This window comes from Gopherus flavomarginatus, chromosome 2, assembly GCF_025201925.1.
Source record: "Gopherus flavomarginatus isolate rGopFla2 chromosome 2, rGopFla2.mat.asm, whole genome shotgun sequence".
NCBI lineage: Eukaryota > Metazoa > Chordata > Testudines > Testudinidae > Gopherus > Gopherus flavomarginatus.
In genome coordinates, this window is record NC_066618.1 from 133903148 (window position 1) to 133924460 (window position 21313).

A 21313-nucleotide genomic window follows, 5' to 3' on the forward strand; every position below is an offset into this window, starting at 1 on the left:
CCAAACTCCTCGGGTCTTAAAACAAAGAGGAATTAACCATTCCCTTCCTTTTCCCCCTACCAGTCCCTGGTGAGTTTAGACTCAATCCCTTGGATTCCAAAACAGGGAAAAATCAGTCAGGTTCTTAAAAAGAAAGATTTTATTTAAAGAAAGAAAAGGTAAAAATTGTCTCTGTAAAATCAGGATGGAAAATGCTTACAGGGTACTCAGATTCATATAGCCTAGAGGGACTCCCGCCTCCCAGCCTGAGATTCAAAGTTACAGCAAACAGAGGTAAAAATCCTTCCAGCAAGAGACACATTTACAAGTTAAGAAAACAAAGATAAGACTAATCCACCTAGCCTGGCTATAGTTACAATTTGAAACATGAAAGACTGATTCAGAAGAATTGGGAAAATCTGGGTGTACGTCTGGTCCCTCTTAGCCCCAAGAGTGAACAACGAACAAAAACAAACAGCACAAATAAAGACTTCCCTCCACCAAGATTTGAAAGTATCTTGTCCCCACATTGGTCCTCCGGTCAGGTGTCAGCCAGGTTCACTGAGCTTCTTAACCCTTTACTGGTAAAAGAGACATTAACTCTTAACCATCTGTTTATGACAATGGGGGAGCAGGAACAAGAAAGGCAGGCAGCTTTCCGGCTGTGCAAAACACCTCAAGCTAAAGCTACATCTGTCAAACTTTCACAAGCATGTGCAGATGGTCACACAGCCATTTTGTTTTAAGGGCTCCATGTGAACAGCTGCACCAGTTGAACCTAAAAACAAGGCTCGATTTTAGGGGGCTTGAGGTTCAGGGGAAATGCAGAATTTTGCTCTGTTGTAATGAGTATTAGGGAGATATTATGAATCCAGACTCATGCAAAAACACAATAGAAAAAAAATCATTAACTGTGTTCTACTTTGCAAGTTGATCTTGCAGTGTCAAGAGCCACCAGCACAAACTTATTTACATTGCTTTGGTTTACTGGAGAGTGAAGCAGTGGATCCTTCAAGACACATTTATAGCACAGGGAGGTTTTAGAAAAGTATCTAAAATCTTACAATCAGGTGCAGGCAATATTGGAAAACACATTACCAGGCTTAAATATAGTAATTGTTTCCAGTTAGTAAAATGACAAATAGTCTCTTCTTTGTGTGAGTTATGTGAAAAAGTTCCTCCTCTACCTTAGTGGGTCCTGCACTTATTGGTGGATTTGTTCACCTCAGTGATCTTCCCCTCTTGTGGAACCCACAGTCTGGATTAGCCCCTCCTGTGTCTGATCAGGAGTTGGGAGGTTTGGGGACCCAGGCCCACTCTCTACTCCGGGTTCCAGCCCAGGGCCCTGTGGATCACAGCTGTCTATAGTGCCTCCTGTACCAGCTGCATGACAGCTACAACTCCCTGGGCTACTTCCCCATGGCCTCCTCCAAACACCTTCTTTATCCTCACCACAGGACCTTCCTCCTGGTGTCTGATAACGCTTGTCCTCCTCAATCCTCCAGCAGTACACTCTCACTCTAGCTCTTTGCCTTCTTGCTCCCAGTTCCTCACCCACACTACTACTACTACTACTACTACTACTACTACTACTACTACTACTACTACTACTACTACGACTCCTCTCTGCCTGACTGGAGTGAGCTCCTTTTTTAAACCCAGATGCCCTGATTAGCCTGCCTTGATTGGCTGCAGGTGTTCTAATTAAAGTAGCTATCTCTACTGCCTTCTAGAAAGATCTTAATTGGCCCCAGGTGCCTTGATTAACCTGAAGCAACTGCCATTTGGTTACCAGGGTACTAGGGATTTGTTTAGCCTGGGGCTAACATACCTGTTTCTCAGTACTTTACTGTAGCCATCTGGCCTTGCCCCATCATAGTCAATAATGATGTTTTTTCATGTTAAGGGATAAATTTCTATAAAATGAGGCATTTGCTGTGGCTTGATACTGCTATAAATAAATCCATGTTAATGTGATGGTATCAGCAAGACTTCCGTGATCTAGCTAAAAAGGTCACATTAAATCTACCCTTTGAAAACAGCAATGTGGACAGTCTCACTCCATTACTTTCACTACGACTCCTTTATGCAACTCAATATGCTGAGGATAGGAAATTATTTCCACATTTAGCTTCTTCTCATAATTAATAAGATCTGAATTGGAATTCATGGTAGATGAGTACCCTGAAGGTATTAAAAATGTCACAATATTACTGTACTAGGTTTCTCAGACTTACTGCATTACATCTCTTGTACAAAATGGATAAAAAACAGTAATTCAATAGGAGTGTTATTTAACTGTTAAATTACAGCTCAAAAATACAGCACAGAGAGATCATTTTCAATTAAATTCAAAGCAAATCAGCTTCACTCCTGCCTGTCTTTTGATTGCTTAATTCTTCTAGTAGCTTAAATTTCATCTTAAGCTTTTATTACAAACATTCATACTTAAATATGCTAATGACTTTCAAGAAAACAGAAATATAACTTTAAAATCAAAGATGTGTCAAATGAAAGTAGTTCATATCATTTGTGATGCACAGCAAAAAGACTGAGCTTGATGCTTAGCTTCAAGCATCAGTACTGTAATATTTCATGCCACTTCTGCAAAACACAACCAAGGCAAATTGACTTTTTACAGTAGTGGATTCTAATCACTTCTGTAACCTGCAATGTCCAACGAACTTCAAATACTCGTGATATAAAAAGACATAGTAAAGCAAAGGAGCTTATGTGAAAATTGTTGCTGGAGAAAAAGATACTTATTAGAATGTAAATAATACAAGTTAATAGTATTTGTAGTCTAAAGACTGCCTTGGGACTCTCATACTCTTTCCTTCCTGGAACTCAAGCAAGGTGAATGAGACTCATTAGAACATACAGGAAAAGTGATCCTTCTTTTCCAAATAAATGAAAAAGATATAGAGGTGTCTTGTCATGTTTTCTGAGCTGTGCTGTAGGCAATGTCTGACAGTGTGTGCATTCAGATTCAGATTCAGAATAAAAGCTGAATAACTGGAGGGATGCTGCCACATTTTTTTGCTTCAGCAATACTTAAAAAAAAATTGATGTTCCTTGCCATGTTGCATCAGCCTACAGTCACCAGAAGTTAATACATATTTACAGAGATATTTGTTTTATCTATACTTGCCTGCCAAGCTACACAGCCAGGACCAGTTCTGTCAGACGTTCTTTGCCATAGCAGTGGAAGAGACCAGACATACATTACTGTGTCTGAGAGTTCCCTGAGGGACTCCTGAGTTCTTGGTTAGACTGTGTTGCCATTTACCCATGCTCCAGCCTCTTGCCCAAACTCTTTACAGCTCATCAGTAAATCACTGCATTTTGTGAGCATCATGCAATGGCAGGAGATGGGTAGGTGCAATTTGTCGATGGTGGTGGAGAGCACCTGTTTTCCCCCACCAGCTTATCACAAGAATGACACTATATAGAGTGTGCAAAAATTTCTGCAAACTTCCATTGAAACTGTTCTCTGACCAGTCTTTGGGGCAGTGCATCAGAACAGATCTGACCCTCCAGTATTTTGTGGCTCACTGCCCACTCATACAAGATGATGGTCCAAGCATAGCAAAAGTGATCATCCTGTCTTGATCATCTAGAAATCCAATCGTAGTCCCAAAAATGAGTGCTACCATCCAGAAGTTCCAGTATCTGGATCACTCCCTCCTCTATTTAGCATGGATCAGTAACATACTCTTGAATGATGGATCTGATGAGGCCTTTAAAAGCTGTTGTTTATAAGTTCCATTACAAGTCATTTCTTGTATTCTGCTAGCGGCATCCCTTCCAAAAGCACTGCTTGTCAGCTACTAAATAAATTTGGGAAGTAAAGCATCTGATCTGAATTTGTTTTTTAGCTTGTTCAGACGTGAGCAAGCACAAGAACAAGATAATTGTGATTATCTGAGAATACGTTGATACAACGGATTCCATAGTACTATTATTCACACATCACTCCTGCTTTGATAACTTATTGTGTAGTAAAAAGCTTTAGCATAGTGAACAAAGCCTTGACCTTTCAGTTTATAACTATGAGAAGGCAAAGCGGATGGAAAGGGAGAAAAGGAATATGATTTTATTATTATTATAGTGTTAACTTTAATCTTGCAGTGGTTTGCACTTAACAGAACCTTTTTGTTCTCTTTTATTTATCTGAAATAGAAAAAGCATTTGTCTGAAGGGCTATTTCTCTGCACACTTCCCTCTGCCCCTCTCCCACACACCATCAAGAAGAAAACAGTTGATGACTGCTTTTATATTAGCCGATAAATCAGACGACATGCCAGCAATGTCACTTTAGGGTCCTCCTGCCATAGAAAACAATAACAATAGAAAGTGATATTTGCCTCAAGATACGGAGAGTTATAGTAGCATGAGAAGCTTGACAGAAAATTCTTCCAATTCTCAACTGAAACTCTTTTCTGCCCAGAAAAATGGTAGGAATGAAGGGAAAGTAGATTCTCTATAACCAGTGCTTTTACTACAAGTACAAATGTCTACATTTTCTCACATGAATTGAGACATGTTTAACGACTCACATTTCCTTTAAGAGCTGAATATCTAGCTAAGTTCTATTTGGCCTTTAGACAAACCAAACAGCTGAGAGAAGTGGTGAAGTCTTGTTTGATTACTACAAGCCTGCTGAAGAAGGGACTTAATATCTTTTATTGCTAGATATGTTATATGCATGGCCAGTAAAGGGCTTGACATTTCAGAAATGAAATATTTGGGTAGACAGTGGATTTAATAAGTAATAATGCCTCTGTCTCTTGAGAGTGGGAAATCTATACTGGTTCTAATTACTAATATCCTTTCACTTTTTTCTGAATTGAAAAGATTTCTAGCAGATTGGATGAGAACTGGAAATCCAGATGCAACTAAAGTCAACTCTGTGAACAGAAATTCATCCTTTCCTTGTGTTTTGAACTGATATCAGCTTACCATGTATTTCTTAAACTGTTCTAGTGTTCAGCCAATTGCATTTAATAGTAAAAAAATCTGATAAACAAATGATGGCTGAATGTACTTGATCTATAGCTATGAGGGGAAACTGATAAGAACAGGCCTTTTTGGTAGACTAAAAATATTTCTGGTCCAGTTAGCAACATTAAAAATGTAGTAGGCTAGGTTCACAGTGAGTGTAAATTTCCATAGCTCCAACTGAGCTATGCTGATTTGCACAAGCTGAGAATGTGCCCTGCCCTTTTCTCATAGAAAAGCTCAATTGGCATCCCTTGCCAAGGAAAGGGCACAGAAATCAAACGAAAGAAAAAGTTTACCAAACCTGTTCAAACCTCAAGAAAAAATCATGTAATAAACTAAGGTTTGGCCAAATTTTTATTTTAACCAAACCAAATCGCTTTGCTCATCCCTATGGTAAATTAAAACTATTAAAATAAACTGAAATGCAAGTAATCTGTTTGGCTGATTCTACCTACTCCAGTAAATAGCATTTCTACACTGCATTGGTATGTCCGATAATTCATCAAACACCTAATTAAAGAGTCCTAGCTTCCTAATTATAAATGCTTCTGATACGACAGTTTCCTGTTACATTGCTTTTTCTAAGCAGTTAGGCTAGACCTCTCTTTTCATGAAAGAAACCATTGTGAATACCTGGGAATTTACAGTGGGAGGATGAAATACTCAGTAAATCCTAATCTAAAGCAAGGAACAAATTGTTTCAAATGTTTTCTTGACAAATTATTCATGAATACAAATACTTTGTTGAAACATAAAAGGAACCTGCAGCATTTATCTGTTGATCTTAGTCTGCTAATAGACGTTATAGAAGATGAACAAATTAATTTATTCTAACTAAGTAAAAGCAAAAAATTAAAGCCCACATTGCCCAATCTAGGGCCCTAAATTAAGGCATCTAAATCCATGTTTAGATCATGGCTCATCCTATTTACCTGTGCAGGGGAATAAGGGAGCACAAGACAGCCACTTACTCTCTGTGTAGGCTATCCACATCACGAGTAACAACATGGGAGGGAGAACAGCCTGTGTGGGGCTGCCACTGCTCTTCCTGCACAGGGGGACAAGAAGTGAATGTGCAGGAGCTGGGAAGACTTGGAACCTAGAGTCCGTGCCACACAGTATCCCACTCAGTGCATCTGAGCTAGTGGGGCAAAAGGAGTAATCTAGTGCTCTGTCCAGGATCAGGATATAGTGCTCTATACAGGATCAGACTGTTTCCCTCATGAGCAAATAAGGGTCACTCTCTGGTCTTCTCCTGGAGCAATGCTGCCCCTTGCTATGAGGTAAGAGTAAACTCTCAATCTATCCATCACTCAGAGTATGTCTACACTACAGGATTATTCTGATTTTACAGAAACCGATTTTTGGAAACAGATTCTATAAAGTCGAGTGCACACGGCCACACTAAGCACATTAATTTGGCCATGTGAGTCCATGTTCCGAGGCTAGCATCGACTTCCAGAGTGTTGCACTGTGGGTAGCTATCCCATAGCTATCCCATAGTTCCCGCAGTCTCCTCCACCCATTGGAATTCTATGTTGAGATCCCAATGCCTGATGGGGCAAAAAACATTGTTGCAGGTGGTTCTGGGTACAGCCTCACCCCTCCCTCCATGAAAGAAATGGCAGGCAACAGTTTCGCGCCATTTTTTCCTGGCTGAACTGTGTAGATGCCATACCACAGCAAGCATGGGGCCCACTCAGCTCAAGACAGCAGGTCATGAACATTGTAAACACCTCGTGCATTCTCGTGCAGTTTATGCTGAACCAGGACTTGAAAAACCAGGCGAGGAGGAGGTGGTTACGGCAGCGCGATGACGAGAGCGATGAGGACATGGACACAGAATTCTCTTGAACTGCGGGCTGCAGCGCTTTGGAGATCATGCTGTTAATGGGGCAGGTTCTAGCCACTGAAAGCCGATTTGGGGCCCCAGAAACAAGCACAGACTGGTGGGACCGCATAGTGTTGCAGGTGTGGGACAATTCCCAGTGGCTGCGAAACTTTCGCATGCATAAGGGTACTTTCATGGAACTTTGTGACTTGCTTTCCCCTGCCGTGAAGCGCCAGAATGCCAAGATGAGAGCAGTTAAGAAGCAAGTGGCGATAGCCCTGTGGAAGCTTGCAATGCCAGGCAGCTACCGATCAGTCGGGAATCAATTTGGAGTGGGCAAATCTACAGTGGGGGCTGCTGTGATGCAAGTAACCAAAGCAATCACTGAGCTGCTACTACCAAAGGTAATGACTCTGGGAAATGTGCACGCCATAGTGGATGGCTTTGCTGCAATGGGATTCCCTGACTGTGATGAGGTGATAGACAGAACGCATATCCCTATCTTGGGACTGGAGCACCAAGGCAGCCAGTACATAAACCACAAGGGGTACTTTTAATGCTGCTGCAAGAACTAGTGGATCACAAGGGACATTTCACCAACATCAATGTGGGATAGCTGGAAAAGGTACATGACACTTGCATCTTCAAGAACTCTGGTCTGTCTGAACGGCTGCAGCAAGAGACTTACTTTCCAGACCAGAAAATGACTGTTGGGGATGTTGACATGCCTATAGTTATCCTTGGGGACCCAGCCTACCCCTTAATGCCATGGCTTATGAAGCCATACTAGCGCACATTACTGACTTGCTCAGACCTCAGCCAAACCAATATTCCTATTGTTATTGCTGCTTGCTGTGTGCTCCACAATCTCTGTGGGAATAAGGGGGAGAAGTTTATGGCGGAGTGGGAGGCTGAGGCAAATCACCCGGCCGCTGATTACGCACAGCCAGACACCAGGGCGATTAGAAGAGCACACCAGGAAGCACTGCGCATCAGAGAAGCTTTGAAAACCAGTTTCATGACTGGCCAGGCTATGGTGTGAAAATTCTGTTTGTTTCTCCTTGATGAAAACCCACCCCCTTGATTGACTCATTCCCTGTAAGCAACCCACCTCCTCCTTCGATTACAGCTTGCTTTCTAAGGAAATAAAGTCACTATCATTTAAAAATCATGTATTCTTTATTAACTGATTATAAAAAGAGGGAGAAGACTGACAAGGTAGCCCGGCTGGGGTTTGGGAGGAGGATAAGAGGAAAGGAAAAGGCCACTTCAGAAGTTCAAAATAATGACAGCTTTTTGCTTGGGCAGTCCACTGGTGTGGAGTGGGTGGGGGCATGAAGCCTCCCCCCCCCCCGTGTTCTTACACGTCTGGGTGAGGAGGATATGGAACTTGGGGAGGTGAGAGGGGGTTGTGCCGTATGACTGGAGGATTGCTAATGTAGTTCCTATTTTTAAGAAAGGGAATAAAAGTGATCCGGGTAATTATAGGCCTGTTAGCTTGACGTCTGTAGTATGTAAGGTCTTGGAAAAAATTTTAAGGGAGAAAGTAGTTAAGGACATAGAGGTCAATGGGAATTGGGACGAATTGCAACACGGATTTACTAAAGGTAGATCGTGCCAAACCAATCTGATCTCCTTCTTTGAGAAGGTGACGGATTACTTAGATAAAGGAAATGCGGTAGATATAATTTACCTAGATTTCAGTAAGGCGTTCGACACGGTTCCGCACGGGGAGCTGTTAGTTAAATTGGAAAAGCTGGGAGTGAATATGAAAGTTGTAAGGTGGATAAGGAACTGGTTAAAGGGGAGACTCCAGAGGGTCGTATTGAAAGGTGAACTGTCAGGCTGGAAGGAAGTCACTAGTGGAGTCCCTCAAGGATCGGTTTTGGGACCGATCTTATTTAACCTTTTTATTATTGACCTTGGCACAAAGAGCGGGAATGTGCTAATAAAGTTTGTGGATGACACGAAGCTGGGGGGTATTGCTAACACGGAGAAGGACAGGGATACTATTCAGGAAGATCTGAACCACGTTGTAAACTGGAGTAATAGAAATAGGATGAAATACAATAGTGAAAAGTGCAAGGTCATGCATTTAGGAATTAATAATAAGAATTTTGGATATACGTTGGGGGCGCATCAGTTGGAAGCGACGGAGGAGGAGAAGCACCTTGGGGTACTGGTTGATAGCAGGATGACTATGAGTCGCCAATGTGATACGGCTGTTAAAAAAGCAAATGCGATTTTGGGATGCATCAGGCGGGGTATTTCCTGCAAGGATAAGGAGGTGTTAGTACCGTTATATAAGGCGTTGGTGAGACCCCATCTGGAATACTGTGTGCAGTTCTGGTGTCCCATGTTCAAGAAGGATGAATTCAAACTGGAACAGGTTCAGAGACGGGTTACAAGGATGATCCGAGGAATGGAAAAACTGCCTTATGAAAGGAGACTCAAAGAGCTTGGCTTGTTTAGCCTGGCCAAAAGAAGGCTGCGGGGGGATATGCTTGCTCTATATAAATATATCAGGGGGGTTAACGTTAGGGAGGGAGAGGAATTATTTAAGTTTAGTACTAATGTAGGCACGAGGACGAATGGGTATAAACTGGATATTAGGAAGTTTAGACTTGAAATTAGACGAAGGTTTCTAACCATTAGGGGAGTGAAGTTCTGGAACAGCCTTCCGAGGGAAGTAGTAGGGGCAAAAGACTTTCCTGGCTTTAAGACAAAGCTTGATAAGTATATGGAGGGGATGTTATGATAGGATCGTTAATTTGGGCAATTGATCTTGGATTACCACCAGATGGGTCTGCTCAATGGTCTGCGGGGAGATGTTGGATGGGATGGGAACTGAGTTACTGCAGAGAGTTCCTTCTTGGGTGCTGGCTGGTGAGTCTTGCCCACATGCTCAGGGTTTAGCTGATCGCCATATTTGGGGTCGGGAAGGAATTTTCCTCCAGGGCGGATTGGCAGGGGCCCTGGAGGTTTTTCGCCTTCCCCTGCAGCGTGGGGCATGGGTCGCTTGCTAGTGGTTTCTCTGCAGCTTGAGGTCTTCAAACCAATTTTGAGGATTTCAATAACTCGGTCCTGGGATAGGGGTTGTTATAAAATTGGATGGGTGGGTTTCTGTGGCCTGCCTTGTGCAGGAGGTCGGACTAGATGATCATATTGGTCTCTTCTGACCTACGAGTCTATGAGTCTATGAGTTATATAGGGGCTGCAGCGGCACTCTGTGATCCTGCTGCTGTTCCTGAAGCTCCACTAGACGCCAGAGCACGTCAGTTTGATCACGCAGCAGCCCCAGTGTTGCATCCCGCCACCTCTGATATTCCTGCCAACACCTCTGATCTTCCTGCTGCCATCTCTCATCTCAAGCATCCCTCCTCTCTTTACGTTCATCCCTCCTGTCCTCATGTTGGTCCCTCCTGTCCACACGTTCACTGGCATCTTTCCTGTACATTGATACCGCATCCTTCCACTCATTCAGATGAGCTCTTTCATTGCTGGTCACTTCCATGATTTCCAAGAACATTTCGTCTCTCATCCTTTTTTTCCACCTCCTTATCTGAGATAGCCTTCGGGACAGAGGAGGGAGACTTGAAAAATTTGCAGCTGCGGGAGTGAGGGAAAAAAGGGAGAGAAGTATTTAAAAAGATACATTTTACAGAACAATGCTTCTACTCTTTCACAGTGAACAACACTCTTCACATTACATAGCACATGTGATTTGAGTACAAGGTCGCATTTTGTATCTTAATATTGAGTGCCTGCGGCTTTGGTGTTAGAGATCACAGACACAGGTCCAGGCAACAGAATTCGGCTTGCATGCGGCCATGGTAAGCCATTGTCTTTCGGTTTCTGCAGCCTTCATAAAACCAGCACCCTCCTTTCCCACATATCAAGCAAAGCTCGTTGAGTGCTGCTTCTTTCCTGTTAACGTGCAGCACCAGAACTGCCCCCATCCAATTCTCTGGGATGATCGCTTTACCCCTCCCCCCACCACGTGCCTCGTACCAGGGAAGATCCTTGCTAGCCAAACGCGAAAAAGCTCAGCACCAATTCCTCCCCCCTCACTTGGCTAACTGCAGGGAAGGATTTCTTTTCAGCCACATGCAAACAGCCCAGAAGGAACGGCCACCTCTGTCCCCTTAATTAAATTCCAGTATTTCAATCAGGTTACCATGAACGATATCACTCTCCTGAGGATAACACAGCGAGATAAAGAACGGATGTTGCTTGAATGCCAGCAAACACTGGGACCATACGCTGCCAGGCTTTGTCATGCAGTGATACCAGATTACTTGCTACTAGCATGGCGTGGTCAAGTGTCCTACCATGGAGGATGGAATACGGCTGCAGTGCCCAGAAACGTTCTGCAAAGGCTTTTGGAGTACCTCCAGGAGAGCTTCATGGAGATGTCCCTGGAGGATTTCCACTCCATCCCCAGACATGTTAACAGACTTTTCCAGCAGCTGTACTGGCCGCGAATGCATCCCAAGTCTTCAGGGCAAATTAATCATTTAAAAAAGCTTGCTTTTAAACCATGTTTTATATTTGTCCGTTACAGCTATTCCCCTATTCCATTTTGTTTCCCCAGACTCCATTTTGTTTTCTGTTCTCCTGTGGCCGCCCTTCCCTGGCTGTTAAGTTGTTTACCAGGGCCACTGCCCTTCTCAAAGGGAGGGCCCCTTAAGTTGTTTAACAAGAGCCATTGCCCTTCTCAAAGGGATGGCCACTTGTGCTGCATGCTAAGTGGGACCACTGCCCTTTTCAAAGGGTTAGTCCTGTTATCACCTCGTTGAACCTGGGCTTGGTGTAGGGTAGGCAATGTCCAGAGCTGCAAGGCCTATTGTGGTTTTAAGATCCTGGGCATGAGTCATAGTCTCATGTGCTCTTGAGTCACCTATTGCACAGGACTATGTCCAGGCATGTCTCTGGGCTTACCTTCAGTTTTTCCCCTGTGCCCCCTCCCCTGTGACAGAGGGAGCCTATCAGGATTACTGGTGGGAAACTGCCCAAGTTTGCCTTTAAAACCAGACATTTTTGAAACACACCTCAGAAAGGTTCCTGCATTGCTGCCTGGTCTGATCAGCCAGGGGTTCTGGGGGGTCCTTTCTCCGCTCTCGTTTTATTTTTGAGCGTACCCCCGTTTTTGAAACCCCTCCCATGAAGAACGAATTGCTACCTGAGAGATCTCCTGATTATTGAGACTGTACCGAACCCTCCTTGCCTCTTCTGATGTTGCTGCTGCTTCTGCCTTTGCTGCTGCCTTGGGGACTGGTAAGAATCCCTCTGTAAAACTTTCTATACTTTTATTTTATTATTTTAGCTGCTGGCTCTGTTTCCCCAGCACACAGACTCAAGCTAAACCTTGGTCTGTGTCTTAAAACCTCTCTTAAACTACAGGGCTCTTTGCCACTGCTAAGCTCTGCTCCTGTGGGCTTTGCCTTGGGGCTCTCTGCTTTCAGCTGTATCCACCACTGTAGCCACCATCCCTTGGCTTCCTTGGGAGCTGGGTCCTGGATACATACCACTCTGCCCTCTGTAACCTCCCCATAGCATAAGGTGCACCATAGGTCTTGTTTTTTTTTTTAATTTAATAAGTCATAGTTTGTTAAGATTGTAGAGCTTGTAAGTTTCTGTGATATTTGTTGTGTTGCCTAATTGTTGGTTAAGATAAGTTTAGAAAATCATTGCCTGGTTGTATTCTGTAGCTGCTTGTCATTTTATATAAGTTTGATTAAGTTAGGGGATAGATAAGGTTTTTACTATTTGAATTTGTCTTCCCACTGCCCCAATCCCCCCCCCCCAAGCTCCCCAGTCACTCATTGCAGTCTCTCTGCTGTTTAAACTTGCAGCTGGTCTGCTCTCTGTGTCTCCCTGAGTTTAAATCTCCCTCTGTAGCGCCTCTATCTTTGGTTTCTGCTCCACCACGTGCTCCTCTTCCCCCATCCCCTAACCTCATTCCTCTACCACTGCCTTTCTCTCTCTCTCTCTCTCTTTTAATCCCTTCCCCCACGTGTTCACCCCGCTCCTACGGCTGCCAAACCTCAATTGTATTACTGAAGTCTAGCATAAAACCCCATTGGTTACCCTTTTTCTCTCTCACACACCTCACATTTTATATTTACACCACTGTGACACATTTTTACCTAGAGTTGTTGGTTATTTAACACATTTTACCCATAACTGTTAGTTGGTTATATGCTGCTGTGACACACCCTTTACCTAGAAATTGTTAGCTACCTGTTACATTTATACTTCAGTGTTAGTTGGTTACCAACTGTATTGTACCCCACTGTACTGTACCCCACTATTGAAACCCCCTATACTATACTAAAAGAACTCCCTCCCCAATTGCCTACCTTAACAAACCCCATACCCCTCACTATTAAATTTTTCCCTGTTTTTGCATTTTCTTAATAAAGTTTATTTTGCACCCCACCTGTGTGGTAATTGCTCCCCAAGATCCCATATACCTGCAGGCAGGGACATGGCGTCACGAACAGGATCTTGGGGTAACAATTACTGCCCTCCCTGTCCCTGGAAAGAGGCCAAGACCTCTGGGACAGAGGAAGATCAGACCAACCACCTACAATACCACTTGCTGCAAAGTAAACAGCAGCCTAAGGCCCTAGAATGGGTCTGTACTATTGGCAAAGGCCAGAGCTCCAGGGTGTATACCACCCACCTGGGGCTCACTGATGTGGGGTGCCTCTTAACCTGCCACCCCACATTCAGGGCCAGCCCTGCTGATTCCAGCCTCCGGCCAGTCTGCACTAAGGCAGGAGAGCCAGCCGCAGATTCAGATCCCACCCGCCTCTGGAGAGAGGTGGGAAGGGTTGTGAAAGCCTGCGGGGGGGCTCCATCTAAGCTCGCCCCTGAACCTCGAATTTTGCAGGGGTCCCCCACCCACCAGATATTAACAGAACTGGTGCAGAAGCTGGATGAAATTCGAAAGCCCAAGAAACTGTGGCATGACATATATAAGCCCCAAAAAGTAGCCACAGTTACCTATGAGATCCTGGCTCAGGCCCTTGATAAACTAACTGTTTTCCATGGGGCCCTAATGACCTCAGCCAAGGAGGCCACTAGCCAGGCTAGCCAGGAGGGACCACCGCTGACCTCTAGCCTGCCCAGTCCCAATAAATCCCCTGAAAAACCACCCCCATATACCCACCCAGAGGCCTCATCTCCCCTCAAGAAAACCCCACTATACCCAGCCCTACCTTCAGCCCCTCTAGAGGCCCAAGCCCATGAACCTGCACCCACTGTCACCTCTGGTGAAGCCCTGCCGGTATCCATCAGTCGTATAAAGATTGATAACCAGGGCAATACCACACAGATGACAGAACTCCGACCTCGCTCCAAAGCAGAGATGAAGGAGTTCATCTCGGACACCGCTAGGGGGGCCAATGAGCCACCACTACTGTGGCTAGGCCGCCTGGCTCTGGAAAACGGACAAGAGTTAGTGGATAGAGAAGAGGGCATAGTATTAGCCAGGACCAGTAGCTGGTCCAGGGGTCTCTCAGGGAGCCTGGTAATATCTAACACTGCATGGCCCCTGACCGCCCCAGCACTGGCCTTCCTCCATTTACAGCACTCCCTTCAAGGGATCCAAGTCCCCAGAGGAAGCGTCAAGGACATCTCTTCCCTCAGATGTGCCATCGCAGGGGGGTCCATCATGCTGTGGTCCCCTACCCAACACCCTCTGGGGCTTACTCAGGCTCAGATTAACCAGGTCAATGCCTTCAGACACGTTATTGACCCCACCGAGATACCCATAGACGAAGCTGCCATTGACTTAGCCATGGATAGCAGTAATACCCCTGACACTGGGGCAGTTCTGTGGCTAAGGGGGTATGCTAGGCGCCCCATTGGGCGACTCTATGAAGCCCTCGAGAAAATAAGATGGCCCTCAGCCCAAGCTCTACCCATCAGTCCACCCCCACCACACATCAGTCCACCCCCACCACACGACAGTCCACACCCCCCACATGCCAGTTCACAACCCAGGTCCCAGTACTCACAGCATTCATTTACAGAACGCAAAATTTTTGGGTTCTTATTGTACAAGGGCCTCACTAAGGAGGTTGTACGTAAGCTCAATAGTGAGCAGCAAAGAGCCTTGGCCATAGCTCTGGGATGGGAAGAGCGCTCAGAACCTTCCCAGCCAAAAAACGGGTAATGGCCGGGTGCTTGGCGGCGGCCAGCACCCGGCAAGGGGACCCCCGCCCCTATTATCCACTAGTTTTTGACAAGGGTCTCGTCATCCCCTTTTTGCTGGACACGGGGGCACAGGTGTCCATTGTTCCTCCTCACATCCCTCACACCCCCACAGGACACACCATTTATGTGCAAGGCCTCAACAGCACAGAACCCCGTGCAGAAGTAAAGGTACACGCATCCATAGGCCACACACCAGTAACATTTCGGGCCCTAGTGGGACCCATGCCACTCCTTGGGGTTCGGGAGCTACGGCGTTTTAAACTGGCCGAAGCCGTGCTTGATGCACTACCAGTCACCCTATCGGGTGCCAGTGCCCCCCATGAACCTGAACTTCTCAACCCCACACCCTGGAAATACAGACCCATACCCACAGCCCCAGAAGGTCAACCACACATTGCCCAGCTCATTGAAACACTGCTTAATGATAACAAGATTCGGCGTGTGTCAGCGAGCAAATACTTGTCCAGTGCATGGGGAATCCCAAAACCACACAAAACCAATGAGTACAGGATGGTTATAGATTATCGCGCCGCTAACAAACACATACGATCAGTAGCATTCGCCGCCAAATGGGATATCCCCACTATAGAACGCATCCTACTGGACGACACTAACCAATGGGCCTGTACAATAGACCTAAAAGATATGTTTTATCAGATCCCCCTCTATGACCCCAAGGGATTGTTAAACTTCGCTTACCAGGGAGCCCAGTACCAATGGCAAGCGTGTCCCCAAGGGTACAAAAACTCACCTGCCTGTGCCAGTGAGGCCCTAACCCGCACATTAGAGAAGGTACCATCCCTCCCCAACATTCATGTTGTCTATTACGTGGACGACATTCTTATAACTGGCACCATACCAACTGAAGTACAAAAGGTCACTGAACAGGTTCAGGCCGCTTTATCCACCGATGGGTGGAACCTCAGTTTGCCTAAAAGTGTCCTCACTGCTACTTCTACCTTTCAGTTTTTAGGTTTTACTGTAGAAAAGGGACAGCTACGCCACTTAACTTACCACCCACTCACGAATTCTTTCCCCTTGGGGGTAGCTCCCCCCAGACGTGAAGTGCAGCATGTGTTAGGTGTAATTAACTATCACAGACAGTTTCTCCCTGCTGCTTTGTTGCCACAACTATCTGTTTTGCAGCAATATGCCAGGAACATTAAAACCCCTTGGACACCAGAGGCCGAGCAGGCGGTGTCTTCCCTGGCTGCCTGGTTGGGCTCTGGGCCCACCTTGGCTCGATGGAATCCCACCAACCCTATTGAGATTACCCTCACTGTGTCCTCAGACCATGTGGCCGTAACTGTGTCCCAAGAGGACCTCCCTGTCCACAATCAGGCCCGGAAGTTGTCAGGACCCGAATATCGTTATGGGCCTGTGGGCATTGCCATGCTTGCTGTCCAGTGTGCTCTCCCATGGGGTAAATCTGCCACAGGCACCCTAAAGGGGCCTCATGTGGAGCTTCTCCCATACCTCACCTTCACCCCGGCCCCCCAGTTCCAGGGAGCCCCTGCTACCTGGGAGCGACTCGTTTACCAGGCCCAGGAGGTATTTGGACATTGGGCCCTCAAGTCCTCCTCCACTGCAGCTCCCACTGAGCCGGGGGCTATTGCCCAACTGAGTGCCTATACCCCTTGGATTGTATCTGATGGGGGCACATCGCCTTCTCCCCGAGCAGGAATGCTGTGTGCTACCTGTAACACCCTCAAAGTTAAACCCTTAGATTTTTCCAGCTCAGCTCAGAAGGCCGAAGCAGAAGGCGTCCTACTGGCAGCCTCTCACATTGTGGCAGCCCACCCGAAAACACGCATGGTCCTGGGAGTGGACTCAAGCTACTGCGTGTCCATCCTGATGGGAGAAGGACGGCCCACCGCTCATGAAGAAATATGGGCACAGATTACTCAACTGGCAGCACAGTCCAAGCTGCCATGGTTTGTTACTCATTGTCCTTCACACAGGTCTGACAGTAACCCTCTTCATTCCAGCCTGGATCTACAACTCCGAGAATATAAGTGTAACATATCCCAGGTTAACATTATCTCTTGCAGTGATCCCTTCATCACCTGGCTTCATAAAGAGTGGGGGCACCTGCCTGCCCGTGCCCTACATCAGCTGTTGACTGACCGAGGGAGACGAACATCGAGCGTGTCTAGGCAGCAGTGCACCCAAGCTGTTCAAGGGTGTCTGAGCTGCCAACAGGCACGAGTCACTAACAAGCCTGTCTATGCTCATGGTGCTTATAGCCCTGAGCACTTTAGCCCAGGTAAAACCTGGCAGATGGACCTCATTGGCCCCCTCCCGGGGGCCAAACAGTATCCAAAGGGGCTTGTAATAGTTGACCTAGGGTCTCGTCAGTTAATGTGTTCTCCCCTCAGGCGATCTACTGCACCAGCTGTTTCTGTAGCCCTTCTCCAGGTAATTGCTGCCTGGGGGGCACCCGAAGAGATCCAGACCGATGGAGGGCCATCGTTCACCAGTAAAGCTATAGACCAGACGGTGTCCCAGTGGGGGGTGCGTCTTCACACCCACCTGCCATATCACCCCCAAAGCAACGGAGTCGTGGAGAGACGGATCGGAATGCTGAAGACCCAGATTCGGGCCATACTTAGCACCCCTGATTACAAGGGGTGGGACCAGGTCCTGCCTCAAGCCCTCATTTCCCTTAATACAGCATACAGCCGATGGCCAGAAATTGCTCCTAAACCACGGGAACCTTGGAAACCTGCCTATAGTATTTCTCAGCCAGTGTGGGTCTCTATTCCCAATGCCCAGGGAACCTGCACTCCACTAGCAGCCACCATCATCACACCTGGCCGGTTCTCTAACACCTATCATATTCAAATAGATGGACGGGGCAAGCCTGACCTGGTCCACCACAACTGGCTTAGTGTTCGGTCATAACAGGCCCTAAGAGGGGCCACCTTTCTTTTATGTCTCTGTAGGAATCAGTCGCCATGATTGCCACCCCGCCTCGAGAAAACCCTCTGGTTGCCTGGTTGAAAGCCTACGCCCTACAGGAGGTCCTCATCGGGAACCTGTCAGATGTCCCCCCATCACACGATTGCGTTGCCTGTACAAGACCAAAGGCCTCAGAGGGAGGGTCCCCCTTCCTCTGGGAGTTCCTCCCCCTCACGAACCTGACTCCACAGCATCCAGCTTCAGCCTGCAGCAACACAAACTGGGTTCGTCGGCCTCTGTTCACGTGCAACACCACCAGCGACGACCGAAGACCCAACTCATTCGCCCCTGTTGCGGTGACAGGACCACTCCCAGCAGCCCCCTGCATCGTGTTCTTTGGCTTCTCCAATCCCACTCCGTTGGGGCAGTATCCCAATTGCACCCAATGGTTCATAGGACCTCGGCCTAACTCAAACCCCAAGAAAGGAAGCTCAAGATACCGCACTGAGTTCACCAGGTTTATTAATCATCTTTCAACAAGTACAGTGTTTAACCCCACCCAATACTTATCCACAGCTCAGACCCATGTAGAACTGAGACAGGTCAGAGCCGCCCACCTACTATGGATGGAGGTCGATATACCACCTGGCCAGAAATCCCCCCAGCGAAGCTCCATCCATGACCAGTTTTTACCCTCTTCCCCAGGACAAGTGTGGCTCTGTGGGAACAACATTGCCCGGACTGCTCTACCCGCATTCCCAAAGGGGGTATGTGCCATCGGGCAACTCGTCATAAAGGGAGGAGGGCTCTTTCACCACCGTCGCCCCTTCTTCTCCTCACCACGCAAACGACGAACAGCCACTGCATGGGAGCGACTCAAGTCAGCCACCGAGATGGTCATAGGAGGGTACATACAGTTTAAGCCCCTCTCATACAGTTTAACTTTACAGCAAATCCGTGGACTGTCGCTTGGTCTGGAGGCCCTCACCAACATCACAGCAGAAGGAGTTCGTCGAACCAGCGACGCCCTCACTATCCTAGCCAACTACGCCGAGCAGAACCGTCTTCTGATCCAGACCATCCTACAGAAGGACTTTTGTGTCGCCTTGGAGGACCTCGATCCTCGCTTTAAAGGACAATGTTGCCTGCGCCTTCAGCCTGGGTGGAACAATGTCTCAGCCGTGGCTGACCAACTATCCTCCCTCGCCGTCCAGATTCGTGAAGAGCGTAAGCAGTGGGATTGGTGGCAAGCTCAGTGGTCCAGCTGGGGGTTGGGGACCTGGGCTCAGTCCATCAAGCAGTGGCTTATTACTGTGGCTATTGTTCTTGTGGCCTTTCTGTTGGGGATAGCAGTGGTCAAGCAGCTAATTCATAAGGTTGTGTCAGCCCTGCCTTTGCAGGTGAGGTATTCCTCCATCCCCTTGGACAGCAGCAAACCACCACCTCCATACTACGAAGACGATGACTTGTAAAACCTTTTTTTTCTTTTTTTTCTTTTTTTGGTCTTTGCATGGGACATCCCCCTCACAGCCCGTTCAGGTCGGCCAGGGGGGCATGTCCGTTACAGCTATTCCCCTATTCCATTTTGTTTCCCCAGACTCCATTTTGTTTTCTGTTCTCCTGTGGCCGCCCTTCCCTGGCTGTTAAGTTGTTTACCAGGGCCACTGCCCTTCTTAAAGGGAGGGCCCCTTAAGTTGTTTAACAAGAGCCATTGCCCTTCTCAAAGGGATGGCCACTTGTGCTGCATGCTAAGTGGGACCACTGCCCTTTTCAAAGGGTTAGTCCTGTTATCACCTCGTTGAACCTGGGCTTGGTGTAGGGTAGGCAATGTCCAGAGCTGCAAGGCCTATTGTGGTTTTAAGATCCTGGGCATGAGTCATAGTCTCATGTGCTCTTGAGTCACCTATTGCACAGGACTATGTCCAGGCATGTCTCTGGGCTTACCTTCAGTTTTTCCCCTGTGCCCCCTCCCCTGTGACAGAGGGAGCCTATCAGGATTACTGGTGGGAAACTGCCCAAGTTTGCCTTTAAAACCAGACATTTTTGAAACACACCTCAGAAAGGTTCCTGCATTGCTGCCTGGTCTGATCAGCCAGGGGTTCTGGGGGGTCCTTTCTCCGCTCTCGTTTTATTTTTGAGCGTACCCCCGTTTTTGAAACCCCCCCCACGAAGAACGAATTGCTACCTGAGACATCTCCTGATTATTGAGACTGTACCGAATCCTCCTTGCCTCTTCTGATGTTGCTGCTGCTTCTGCCTTTGCTGCTGCCTTGGGGACTGGTAAGAATCCCTCTGTAAAACTTTCTATACTTTTATTTTATTATTTTAGCTGCTGGCTCTGTTTCCCCAGCACACAGACTCAAGCTAAACCTTGGTCTGTGTCTTAAAACCTCTCTTAAACTACAGGGCTCTTTGCCACTGCTAAGCTCTGCTCCTGTGGGCTTTGCCTTGGGGCTCTCTGCTTTCAGCTGTATCCACCGCTGTAGCCACCATCCCTTGGCTTCCTTGGGAGCTGGGTCCTGGATACATACCACTCTGCCCTCTGTAACCTCCCCATAGCATAAGGTGCACCATAGGTCTTGTTTTTTTTTTTTAATTTAATAAGTCATAGTTTGTTAAGATTGTAGAGCTTGTAAGTTTCTGTGATATTTGTTGTGTTGCCTAATTGTTGGTTAAGATAAGTTTAGAAAATCATTGCCTGGTTGTATTCTGTAGCTGCTTGTCATTTTATATAAGTTTGATTAAGTTAGGGGATAGATAAGGTTTTTACTATTTGAATTTGTCTTCCCACTGCCCCAATCCCCCCCCCGAGCTCCCCAGTCACTCATTTCAGTCTCTCTGCTGTTTAAACTTGCAGCCTGTCTGCTCTCTGTGTCTCCCTGAGTTTAAATCTCCCTCTGTAGCGCCTCTATCTTTGGTTTCTGCTCCACCACGTGCTCCTCTTCCCCCATCCCCTAACCTCATTCCTCTACCACTGCCTCTCTCTCTCTCTCTCTCTCTTTTAATCCCTTCCCCCACGTGTTCACCCCGCTCCTACTGCTGCCAAACCTCAATTGTATTACTGAAGTCTAGCAAAAAACCCCATTGGTTACCCTTTTTCTCTCTCACACACCTCACATTTTATATTTACACCACTGTGACACATTTTTACCTAGAGTTGTTGGTTATTTAACACATTTTACCCATAACTGTTAGTTGGTTATATGCTGCTGTGACACACCCTTTACCTAGAAATTGTTAGCTACCTGTTACATTTATACTTCAGTGTTAGTTGGTTACCAACTGTATTGTACCCCACTGTACTGTACCCCACTATTGAAACCCCCTATACTATACTAAAAGAACTCCCTCCCCAACTGCCTACCTTAACAA